Source organism: Miniopterus schreibersii (genome assembly GCF_964146895.1).
Source record: "Miniopterus schreibersii genome assembly, chromosome: 10".
Taxonomy (NCBI): Eukaryota; Metazoa; Chordata; class Mammalia; order Chiroptera; family Miniopteridae; genus Miniopterus; species Miniopterus schreibersii.
The window spans coordinates 32,836,891-32,849,955 of NC_138110.1; positions in this window are offsets into that span (position 1 = coordinate 32,836,891).

The window sequence follows — 13,065 nt, forward strand, 5'->3', positions numbered from 1 at the left end:
TAGGGATGTGAAATGAACTGAAAAGGTCAGTGTGTTCCCAATGATTGACTCAAAATCTGGCTCCAAAACACACACGCGATTGAAAAGGAGCAGATAAGGTTGAATGACCTAAGCTAAGAGTGACCTCAGGACCAGAGGCAGCGATGGGTGAAGATAAGAAACAGTTTCTAAGTGCTCAGAGCACAGCTGGCCAGGAGGCACTGTGCAGGGCATAGGAAATGCCATATGTGAGCAGATCACAGAAGTTTAGAGCCACAGGGAACCTTGCAAATGACCTGGTCCGGCCTGTTAACTGTAAGGGAACGAAACCCGTGGAGGGTTCATGGTTCCCCCAGACCACATACAATGTGCAATAGAACTGAGGCTAGAAATACAATCTCCTGGTTCTGCATTTTGTACTCATTCCATTACAGTATCATCTCCTAATTTCTTCAAATTATAAGTTTTTAAAATAACATTGAATGTTTTTTTAGTTCTTGGAATGCCCTGTCCTGGTCTCCAACTTCTTTATTCCAAGGCAGAAGAAAATAAATAAATAAAATAAAATAAAATAATAAAATTAATAAAATAATAAAATTAAATAAAATAACTAATAAAATAAAATAATAATAAAATGAAATAAAATAATAAAATAAAATTTAAAAATAGGAGATGATCTTGAACTGACGTTCCCTAGGCAGTGCTAGCTGGAAATCAGGAGAAATCTCCCCTGCTTTCCTGCTTATAAAATGGGGGCTCTGAACATGTCTCCTGCTTTTTGGTTAAAAGGGATGACTCTGGAGATATAAGTGAAACAGGTTTAAGATTTTTGAAGTGTAAAAAACTTACACAGGGGACACACACCTTGCATCCCGCTGTGCCCAGGATAACCCCTAGTGGAGAAGCTGCTGTAGTACTAAATATGGCCACAAGGTGTCAGGCCTTTCTAACCAGCTAGTGACTGCCCTAGGATGAGTCCAGTCCACTTTGTTTTGTTTTTCTGTAACCATTACTTTTATTACACGTTTCCCCACAGCTGTGATTACTATATACCATACTTTTTAATGTTGAATGAGCAGTTTCTTAACCTTTGATTTTGCAGATCTCTAGGTCTGAAAGTCACATGCTGCAGAGTTGTTGCCCAGTAATAATGCAAACATTCGCCCTGAAACAGCCCCTTGCTGTGGTGCTGGCACCTGGTTAAGATCGCTACATTTAAATAGTCCATCTTCTATGAAGTCACAATATAACAGTCAGAAGAATTAAAAAGTATTCGTTCTCCAGTAGTTTATGTAACATTAGAATCCAGTGAGGAACCTATCCCATTTTAAGTGATTTAAATGAATTTGGTGGTTTTCTTGTTCATTTCCATTTTTTACCTAGATTTTCTAGATTCCAATGATAGATCAACTTTTTAAATAGGTTTATATACATTTATCATATATGTATTTCATTATTTCAGAAACACATACATATACATATACACAGGATTATGAATTTAAAAATTTTAAATGCCAGTTCTTACAGGATATTTTTCTAACAAAGTATAAATTGTCTTTTATAAAAGTAAATCTGGGAGCAGAGCTAATGTTTGGAAGAACAATGTTTTGACTGGACTCTGTGTAGCTACAGATCAAAAGGCAAACCTTGTACTCCAGCGAGCTCAGAAATGGTAAGGAATTTGAAAGTGGAGCATGCACAGCATCGGTACAGACATTGTTCTGTAGAACCGGGGTGTAATGAGTAAAGAGGGTAGAGGGATTTTCAAAGTGCAAAGTTGATCTGTCAGATGCCTTTTCCCTTCTTGGTTTTGAGCCTCTGGAATTTTAAAGGGAACAGTGCAAATCAGAAGCTCTTGAGTGAAAAAAGTTCTAATGGATTTTTAAAATTCCACTGGTTGGCTTTGAGCAACAAAACACTGAACCAGAAACAAAATCCATCAACTGTCATGACAGTAATGCTGACGTTCAGGTTAGGACTGAGAAAGCTCATCTCTCTCACTCCCCCTTCACCTTACGAGTCAAACCATGAGCCTACCTAACTGATCTTGTTCTGCCTTACCAGCTGCCAATATTGGTACCATTTCCAGAGCATGCACCTCCCATCCACAGGCTCTGTCCCTTCCTGACTATCACCCAGCGCTGGAGTGTGATTTTTGTGTAGGATTCCAGGAGGAGTCAGCCGTGGTTGCCGGAGATGAGTTTGATGCCCAGCCCACCCTCAGCCATTCCAGCACCGTGCCTCAGGCTGGGGGATCCCCAGGCTCATTGCAGTCTGTCTCCTGGCCTGGCTCAGCTGCTCTCCCCCTGACCAAGGAGGGCCGATGGTTCCCTGGAACACAGGGCCCCCTCTTCCCTGCCTTCTCCCAGTCTCGGTTTCTTCTCACATTCCTTTCCCTGGAACTTCTTAGATCTTTAACCAGACTGAGCCCAAATTTCACATTTCTCTGAATCCCCCTTTCGCTCTCTCGTTCTCTTTCTCCAGTTAGCTCATTAGGATGCTTTAAAACACCCTCCAACCTGATTTTCATATGCGTGTTCTTACAGCCGGAGACCCACCAGACAAACAGCAGCGGAGAGACCGGATTCATCTCACAGGCAGATGGAAGAAGGCAGGGCGGCGGGTGTGCAGTTGTGCGGGTTCGTTAATTGAAGTAATTTAGAAGTGCCGACCGTCATTCCCAAGCAGTAAAAAGTTATCTTTTTAATATTACTTGCACAAATGCTAAAGACAGCTTTGAAATTACTCTTAGTATCAATAAAATATTGCTCAGCCAGCTCCGACCCCCTGGCCTACTCCTACAAGACACTCTCATCTCATTTACTGAATCCTGTGTTTCATTCATTGTAACATAGGAAATCACGTGCATTATCTTATTTAATTTACACAAGCAGTAAGAGGTAGCTACTGCTGTTAGTCTCATTTTTATGGGTCTAGAAGGGTAGTTCATTCAAGATCACATGGTAAGTAAGTGACTGACCCTGAATTCAAACCCAAAAGTCTCTCTGACCCAGCGTCCACGCTATGATGAGAGGATCCGTACAGCTCCGGGAGGCACCGGGCAGAGCAGCCCTGCACCTTGAAGCTCCGTCAGCCTCCTGGGGGAAGTGGCATCTAAACAGGAACCTGAAGGGTAATAGGAATTAGGAAAATGAATGGGAGGGGGGAGAAGGTGAAGAATATTTGAGGAAAGAAAACAGTATTTTTGAAGTCCTGGAGAGGTGAGGAAGCATAGCGTCTTACACGAAAATTGTTCCGTGGGACTGGAGTGTAAGGAGTAAAGAACATGGTGAGAAATGGGGCAATAGAAAGAGGCTCTTCCCTGGAGATCAATGCAAAGCAGGCGAGGGAGGCTGGTCTTCATCCTGAAATCGAGATAAACTGCATCATTGGAAGCTGGGGAGCCACAGGAGCAGACAGGATTGCCGGGGATGAAGGGTGGGAAATTGGTTGAAAGGAAGCACACCTGGGTTGGGGAGAGCAGTTAGAAGGTCATAGATAAATTCATGCAAGGGGTACGAGGGCCTGGAAGGAGTGACATCAATGGGGACATGGAGAAATGGACCAACTAGAGCAAAATTTAGGAAGCAAAACAAAAGGACTTGGTCATTGATCCAACGTTGCAGCTAGTATTTGTCCTGGAAGCATGTGCCTAAAGCCTCTCACAGCCCCACGTGCCTGTGAATTTCTCAAACTTCCACCACTCCCCCTCCTAATGCAATATGGGAAGGGGAAATAAAAGGTTAATATTATGATAATATTCTGGGGCTATGAGATATGAGAAGAAACAATAGGATATTAATTTTATTGCAAATGATGGTGCGCAAGGCAGAATCTCCCCAGGTCCCTCCCCTGCTAGGAAGGGTGAAGTGGGAGCCCAGGCACGCAGTCTGCCTCCGGGGGTGAGCTGGGTGGGGGCCTGCTGAGGGCTATCCCTCACGGATACACCCCTGTCCCATCACCAGCCACACTGGCCTCAGCAACCACAACGAGCCTGGTATTTCCCCAAAATCCGTTTAGGCGACGGGATAGAAAAGACAAGTGAGGAGCAGGGTGGGAAGGGGCCGCTGTTGCATTTCAAGCCCACCGCTCGGGCTTGTGCTTGGCTGCACTGCACTAACACCCAGCTACGGCAGCTGAGTTGAGTAGACGTTTGTTTTTCTCAGGGAATGAGAAGCCCAGAAAGGCACTCGGGACTCGCGCAGCTGCTCAAGGATGTGACTCAGCGACCAGGATCCTGCTGGCGTCCCGCCCGGCTGCCCTCACCTGTGGCTTCTCTCCTCGCCGTCGTAACTTGGATCCTTGTTCCTGGCGTCCAAGCAGAAAGAAAGCCTGGCAGTGGGAAGAATAAAAGAGACATACCAAATGACCCTGCCGCTTTTCAATCAGGAAACCTGTTTCCCAGAAGCTCCACCCCACGGATTTCCACCTGGCCAAAACTAGGTCTCATGACCACCCCAAGCTGCAAGAGTCACATAGGTGAGCATTTGTAACCCTGAAGAGATCAGGTCCCTGTGAGCGAGGAAGGAGAGATCAAGCATCGGATAAGCAACCAGCAGTAGCTGCCCGGAAACTTATGCAATGCACACTCCCCGCCCCGGCGCGGACGGTAGGAATGCAGGCCGCCCAGCTGCAGGCACGCCTGGTGCGTGAGTCAGAAGCTGGGGACAGGACTCAGCTCTGGAACTCAGGTCATTGACAATCTGGGATCACATCCCTATTCTTGCCTGTGTTTGCAGTTGTCTCAAACCCATCAACATTTTTTGAGAAACGCTGCGTATTATATTGCACCTTCAGGAAATGCACCGTGCCTACTACTATATTAAAGCCTCTGAGAAATTTTCCATAAAAACCTGTTTGACTGCCCAGCTGGGCGCGGCTCAGCAGTTGAGCATCGACCTAGGATCCAGGAGATTAAGGTTCGATTCCCGGTCAGGGCACATGCCCGGGTTGCGGGCTCGATCCCCAGTGGGGGGGGGTGCAGGAGGCGGCCGATCAATGATGACTCTCATATCATTGACGATTCTGTGTCTCTCTCTCCCTTCCTCTCTCTGAAATCAGTGAAGATATATTAAAACAAAAACAACAACAACAAAACCTGTTTGACTATATTTCCAACAGCTCTGGAAATGTTGGTCTAAGCCTTTAACTTGAGATCGTATATTTTAGTTCTTGGCCATGTGGTTCACTAAAAATGAAGCTGTTGGCAGGGTATAAGAATCATGAGATCTCCACCCCGTATAATATAAGCGCAAGGCCAGCTTCCCGGGCGGGACGTGCCACCTGCGCCTGCCCCGGGCTCAGAAGTGCCCACTCCTGGGCTGAGGCTCTGCTTTGCCGGCTTGAAATTAATTTTTGAACAAGGGGCTCCACGTTTTCATTTTGTACTGAGCCTGGCAAGCTATATAGCTGGTCTCAGGCAAACAGGGTAAAGATCAGACATACAGGATTCATGTTTTTAGCTTTTTCCTATTTCAGAGGAAGCAGTCACCAGCTAGTTCAAATCTGCTTGCCCTTCTTGCTGACGTGCTTGAACATACGAAAATGCTGAGTCAGAGAAGCCTTCTCTCATTTCGACACCCTTCCCCACTTGCTTTCTTTGGGGGGTGGGGGAGAGAGGTTTGACAAGTTAGTGTCAAATGTAGTGAAGAAAGAAATTAGCCTCTTTGTTATCATAAACGGCTATGAAGAGGAATTTAAAGCAAACCTTTTTTTAACAGTAAAGTAATTAAAGCGACCAGCCTTTGAGTGCCTTGGGGAAGGGAATCGTGTTTTATTCATTTATGTATGTTCAACGTATAACGTGGTACATGGACTACAGCAGGGGCCCTGTGGCTGATTGACTGACGCAGTGGTTGAGGAATGAATGATTTTGACAAAACGCATCCCACCGTCAGAGGCGCTCTCCGGGCAGCCAGAGCCAAGACCCAGGCACCCCCTGCGGACCAAGGCCTCTTTTTCCTGCTGCCAATCAAATTTTTTGTCAATTTTGCTTAGGGTTCTGAAACTTAAACTTATGTCAAAGTAGGAACTAGTCACGTGACCACAAAGGACACACACACACACACACACACACACACACACAAGCGGCAACCACCAATCTAACTGGTCCTCCACATTGAAGGAAATACCTAAAAGCGGGAACAAAGCTCACACACTCAGATCTAGGTTGGAGATCTCAATTTAAAAAACAAAATTGAATCTCTGGATATTGACAGGAATGATCTGATGGTATAAACAGACTTACCCACAGCCTAACCAATATACAGAAATAATAAAGAAGCTGATTTCTTTAGCCTTAGCTTCAGGCAATTATTTGGGTTTTAATGTATTTTTTTCCCCTGTTCTACCACTTTCAGCCTAAAATGTATTTATGTGACCCCTGACCACCACAACCCTCACGAGTGAAAGCAAACAGGCATCACAGGAAAAACACTAGCGTGGTGCCTTCCACAAAGGACAGTGTCTGAATCAGTAGACCTCTCTGTCTGGGTTAATCCATGTCTAACTTACTTTGACTTTCACCCATTCAGTATAGCAGAGCAGAAGCTTTATTCTTTTTTTAATATGTTTTTATTGATTTTAGAAGAGAGGATGGGAGAGGGAGAGAGAGAGAAACATCAATGAGAGAAACACCAATCCGCTGCCTCCTGCACGCCCCCTGCTGGGGATCAAGCCCACAGCCCGGGCATGTGCCCCGACCAGTGACCTCCTCTTGGTACACAGGACTGACTGTGCTCAAACAACGGAGCCACACCAGCCGGGCAAAACTTTATTCTTTGATCAAGGGGTGGAGAGGGGTGAGCTCATGTTCTAACGGGACCTTCTCCCCAGCTGAGAAGGATCCTTCTGTATTTTCAGGCTGTCGTGTGGAAAGATTGAAGTCTTCTTTAGGTAAGCACACTTCTGTTGAACTCCGCCCTTTCGCACAGGCTGCCTCACTGCATCTTGGGTTTTGCACCCAGTACCTTGGCCTTTGCTCCCCGCCCTCTTCATTTTGAGATCAGGAATCCTTTTCAGTTCCTGTCATCGAGCAAAGCTCCTGACATAGCTTAGGTTGTGAGAAATGTTAGGGTCACTTACATGATAGCAGGGTGACATTGGGCGCAGCATTGAAAAAATAAAATTGCCTTTAGGAAGCAAGAGCTAGGCTTTCATACATTTAAAAGAGAAAATTAAGCCCAAAGGAAAACCAAAGAAAAACAAGGTTTATATATAAGCAGAAAGAGGGAAGCAGATTCCTTGTTGTCATTTGTCTTGTAAAACGGCAAGAGAAGGGCCCAACAGGGGACTGGCCTTTTCATTGGAAGGAAAGAGTTGGCCGTTAGATTCCTTTTCTGAACCAGGAGCTGGGGTCTTACATTTCTTTAGTCTCCCCCCACAGCAACCACCACAGTTATGTGTTGGTAGAAGATGTTGGGTAATATCTGTTGTTTATTTGATGAGTGGTTGAGTGCCTGGGTTGGTTGGTGGGTTTACATTCAGCAAATTACTCTCCTTTCTTCTTCAGTGTTCCAGCGTTACCGGAGTAAAGGGTTCTGTTTGCCTGCGCAAATCAGAGCTCAGTAAGACACAAACAGGAGCTTGCAGCAAAGAAAGTAAAGGTTAATTTTTAGGGAGTGGCCCACCCGAGACAGGTGAGCTAACGCTCAGAGACTTGACTCCCCAGTGGCTTCCCCGGGATGGTTTACATAGGGGAAAATCATTAATTATGGTGACTAAGAGAGTTGGGGTCACTGGTCAGGGTCGTGGTCACTGCATCTGGTCCTGATGTCAGCCCTGGCGTTGTTTTGTGTGGTTTCAAAGCTTTTCTAGGCCTGAAGCTAAAACACGACTGAGGCCTAAATTGACACAAACTCTGTCTCTGGGGTCAACAGGCCCAAGGCGCTCTTCCTAAGATTATTTGATGCGGATCAGAGCCTCACTGTCCCAAGGGCTGAATGATTAAGGGGGTGGACATCCAAGGAAGAGGGAGGCAGGTGAGTCAGGGCACTGGCTGGGGCCAGTTTGAATCAAAGGAAAGGAAGGAGAGAAGGTCACAGAAAGAAATGGTTTCTGCACGGTCACAAGAGCAGCCTGTCCCTCTCATCTCCTGACCTCTGCCTCCTGCACGCCCCATGGTGCCTTACCCTGGCCCTGTCCTCAGTGACGTTTGCACCAGCAGCATGTGCTCGTATTAGCACCGTGCAGGGCCATGCTCCACGGGAAGATGAATTTGGGTCTAAGTTTCTGGTTCTTTCCCTAGCTTGTAAGAGCCCCAGTCTCCTTTATCTTAGTCCTGGCCCGCCCTTGCCCCTCACTCAGCCTGTCCCTCCCTGGCCACATTCAATACATACCTATGTTGTTGGATTTAAGCAAATTAACTGTTTAAATTTTGCTTTTGAAAACAAACTATTTTTTAAGGAGTGGTTTTTTTTTAAAAAAAAAAAAAAAAAAAAAAGAAGAGAAATGTCTGTCGAAAGTAATAAATGTCTTTAGATAACTGTATTTACCTACCTGCTTAGGAAACCTTTTTGTTCTTAAAATTGAAGCCTGCATTTAGTTTTCAGTCCGATGAAATAACCTCTCACAGCTTTTTTGAAAGGTACCCAATGTTCCAAGCCTTTTAGTTTCCTTTGCTTTTCTCACTGACAATGATAAGGGAAAAAATGTGCAACTTAATGAATATACAATTCTCCCTAAATTATAACGTGATTTACTGTCTGTGCTGTGAAACAGTTGCCTCTCCTGTGTGAACAACTAGACGCATCTCTATTCCCCACAGGCCGTTCCAGACACGACCTCTTGACCAGCTTCTTTCAAAAGTTTTAAGACAGCCCTGGCCGGTGCGGCTCAGCAGTTAGGGCATCGGCCGGTGCACCAGAGGGCCAGGGCTGGATTCCCGGTCAAGGGCAGGTCAAGGGTAGGCACCTGGGTTGCAGGTCTGATCCCCGACCCCTCCCTCTAGTCCAGGCCAGTGTGGGAGGCAATTAGTCCTTGTGTCTCTCTCACATCGATGGTTCTCTTCTCCCCTCCCCTCTCCTTTCCACTCTCTCTAAAAATCATTGAAAAAAATATCCTCACTCCTCGGGTGATGATTAAAAAAAGAAACAAAAAGTTTTAAGAGCACAAGTCCGAGATTTAGAGAAGATGGGCAGAGGTTAACAAAAACAGAATGAAATTTAACTCGTTGCATTTTATTGACAGCCATTTCCAAGTAGCTTACTGTTAGGAAGATAACTGTATCCAAGCATTTAGTTAATAGTTAATTAGCAGCATCTCTTAAAAGATTTCCGCAGCCTAGAAAACGCGAGGCCATAATCCTGGCTAATAATATCAAACTGATGAGCAAAGACACAGCACCCACGTTTCCAGCTGACAAATGCGGCCAAGATCATGAAATCCTGCAAAACTCAATCTAAAGCGAGTTATAAATCGCACAAATACCAGCTAATGGAAAATGAGATTCTATTCTAATGCCAATAACGTGCAATGTAAGTGTTTCCTGTTTCTTAAATAGGGTATCCCTGACCATTTAAACAAGTCTTTAGCACCAAGCATCCACAGCCACGAGTATATTAAAAAAGCCATTTTGTGTATGGTGCTTGGAGGTAATGAGAAAGGGCTCCTCGATGGGACACGCATAGGAGGAGACATCGATGTCTTATTAATAGGTAAGAGCACGCTGAGTTAATAGTGCGTTGATAACTTATTTTTACTCTCCCCTCCTCACCACGCTTGCACTACTCAGTGATGTAATATTAGCAAGAAAACAAAAGGCCAAACTAGTGCAATTACTGTATCATCATTTTCTTGTACAAAAATGTGCTTGCCTTTTATTGGGAACATTTTTTATGCCCGAGAACATCATTTGACCTTTCTCACAATATTCTGTGTCCAATATATCAACCCCCAACCTCAAACTCTCCACTCACCTCCTTACTCTCTCCCTTTTATCTGGCCCGAAGTTCTAACTTTGATCTACTCAAAACTTCAATAAATACCCCAAAACTGACTATTGTCTAAATATCTCTCTAACCTAAGCTATGCTCATCTTTTCATTTTACCCTTTGAGCGAAGGCTCAAAGGCCAGTGGAGTCTGAGCAAAGATTTCGGGGTGATTTCATTTGTCTAAGAGCTTGCAATTGGCAATCTTTACCCACCACTGACTCTGTCCCTCTCAGTGCTGAGCACTCAGGGAGATTGAAAAATACATGAGACACAATATTGCCTTTCTGTGTAATTGTGGAGATGAGACAAATATAACATTGAACTTGCATTTATTAAATACCTACTCCATGCCAGGAACAGCCAGCCACAGACGAAACCAAAAAATGGAAGACACAAAACTGTCTTCAGATACTTACAGAAAGAAACCAGGGATAGGCATGTAAAGGAATTTGTGCATCAAAGTGCTCTGGGCTCTATGACACGGTATAAACAGTGCAGAGAGCACTCTCACAGAAAGTACCAGAAGGAGCTTCAGAGAAGGCAGATATCACACAGGTGGGAATGGTGCAGAAGTTTCCAAGCATAGGATTTTAGCTTTCAGCACTTCCTTTGTTTACTGATTTGAGAGAGAGAGAAAGATACGTTTGTTATTCCACTTGTTTATGCATTCACTGGTTGATTTTTGTATGTATCCCTACTGGATCGAACCCACAACCTTGACATATAGGGACTATGCTCTAACCAACTGAGCTACCCGGCCAGGGCCACGGCACTTCCTTTGAATGCTCGTTTCAAGAACTCATTAGAAAATATTCCTAACGCATACCTGCTTCCAAGGTATTCCTCAGTATCTTTCATGTTCAGTTCTGTAACTTATTCGGGTTTCCACTTAATTGTCACCTTCAAAACATGTAACCAGGCTTCCCAAAATAGAGTAGCCACCCAGTCATTCTCTTTTATATAAATTTTGCTTACATTTGTCAAAATTTACTGTTTTTCTAATGGTTTTATATATTATCTGTAAGCACAAAGAAAGCCAGGACTTTGTTTCATTGCCTGATGTATCCCCAAGCCTAGAACAGTGCCTGGCACGCAGAAGGTGCTCAATAATATTTGAGTGGATAAATGATAAATTCACAAGATATTCTCAAAGAGCCTTATGGCCAGGCCACTTTCCCCTTCTTGAATCTTCATATGCCACCCACTTTTCCCCAATCATATTAGTCCTAAATCAATATCCAGTATTGTTCCACAGGAAAATAAATTGTACAGAATGCGCGTCACACTCTCATAAATGCCCTCTCATTATGCCCTGATGCTTTGGACAAGAGTCATGGTCAGAGCCAAGGCCTATGACTACTTTGAAACTTGAGCTAAGTCTATATCAAATTATAATATATAATTTTTAAACAATAAGTAATATAATCTATGTAAGAAAATAAATTTTGGATTATAAAGAAGTGTCCTTTTGCTATAAGTTTGTGGTCTTTTAGTTCAAATTTCATGAAGATTTAAAATTTTGGATGGTGTGCTTTGCTCATTTCCTAACATTTTATGTCAAGCAGAAGAAATGTCATTCTAAGCAAAGGGAAAATGGCACAATTATATTTGACAAAGAAATGAAAAATGCATTCTGCCCTGGCTGGTGTGGCTCAGTTGGTGGAGTGTCATCCCATGCACCAAAAGGTAGCTGGTTGATTCCTGATCAGGGCACATGCTTGGGTTGTAGAGGAGGCAGCCGATCGATGTTTCTCTCTCACATCAATGTTTTTTTCTCTCTCTCTCCCTCTCCCTTCTTCTCTCTCTAAAATCAACAAAAAATTTATTTTTTAAAATGTACCCTGAATATTATTTAGGCCTAACTTGCTAGTAATAATGATCCAAATTAGATATTCTACTTTAAAGCTTCTTTCTAAACAAAAAATTCTTTGGAAAGCATTGTTATCTTTGACCAAGCCTTGGATTGTGCTAATCTATTCCATTCAATTCCATGAATATTTGCTGAGTACTTCCAAGCGTGTGGATGAGGGGGTGGCTAGGAATGTTGTAAAGATTAATAGGAGCCTCAGCATCCTAACACTCAGTGTCTTACTATGCATTCTAGAACATTTTTATGCAACATCCCATATTTTAAAAGACTGTGCTTCTCTTCAGTGTGTGTTTTCAGTATCCAAACTAGAAACGAGGTCAGAGAAAGCTGCCCTGCCTTCACAGAAGCACACGCCTGGGTTAGGGCAGGTTCACCTGGCCCCCAAAATTGCTGAGGTTCCAGTGTTCCTGGTTGCCTCGTCTCCGGGAAAATTAGCAGAGCATCTGTTGCACTGAGCACAAAAACGAAAACATCCTCTGCTGGGGTGGGAGATAACATCCCCAGAAGGCTGCAGATTTAAATAAAAGAAACAGAGGACTGCAGATTGTTCAAATTAGCCACATTAAAGCCAGAGGAACAGCCAGTCATTTAGCTGTTAAATTAGACTCCGGCTGCTGCCGATTTGAGAGGACAGATGACTGAATGACAAGTGTTAATAAACCCAGGAAAAGGTACAAAGTGAGCCACAGGGAAGCGAGAAATGAAAAGCAGATGGACAATTGAATTTGAACAGAAAGAGAAAAACAAAATTTTTAGGTTGAGTTTTTTAAAAAGATAGCGATAAGCCATATTTCTACAGATGTACTCCTTTCTGAAAGGATTTTAAGTCCTTCTTTTTCAGTTTGTTGTCAAAAAAGAAGGGATAAGGGCTACTGTTAAATGATACAGCTTAGAATTCCATGGGAAAGAATATTGGATGTTTTCCATAGGGCTCAGAAAGTATTGTCTCTTCAGATGTTGAGTTACATGCGTTGGCATTTATAAAACTCTAACCCCAAATACAGGCCAATGAAATTAGCCAATCATTTTACATAGCCTATTTCTAGTACGCTGAGATACAAAGGAGCTGTTCATTCACTGCCATTTGGAAAAAAATTATCTAGGTGATGAACTTTACCATTTTAAGAACCAAAGCTTCTCCATTTGAAACTATTTGTTGAATGAATGGATAGATGGATGAAATCGATTGTGTAATTGCATTTAGTAGCAGACATTGAAAATAATTTCTCGGTGAACTTGTAAACATAAGTTACACTGCAGTGCCACTATACAAGTGCACCTTTGGG